Source organism: Myotis brandtii, unplaced genomic scaffold (genome assembly GCF_000412655.1).
Source record: "Myotis brandtii unplaced genomic scaffold, ASM41265v1 scaffold624, whole genome shotgun sequence".
NCBI lineage: Eukaryota > Metazoa > Chordata > Mammalia > Chiroptera > Vespertilionidae > Myotis > Myotis brandtii.
Window position 1 is genome coordinate 1,377,678 of NW_005370385.1, and position 274 is coordinate 1,377,951.

Genomic DNA, 274 nt, shown 5'->3' on the forward strand with positions numbered 1-274 from the left:
TGAAGGGGCCCCCTCCCCACTCCGCTCGAGTAGAAGTGTGAGAGCGCCCAGCAGGACTCGGAGGGGAGAGTTGGAGGGAAAAAAAGGCAGAAAAGGGAAAGAAAGAGAAAGAGAGCGAGAGAGTGCGAGGAGCCGCCGAGCCCACCCTGATGGCCGCGGACGAAGTTGCCGGAGGGGCGCGCAAAGCCACGAAAAGCAAACTTTTTGAGTTTCTGGTCCATGGGGTGGTGAGTGGGGGAAAGTTGTCGGGGGGGGCGCGCTCCCTGGCGCAGGC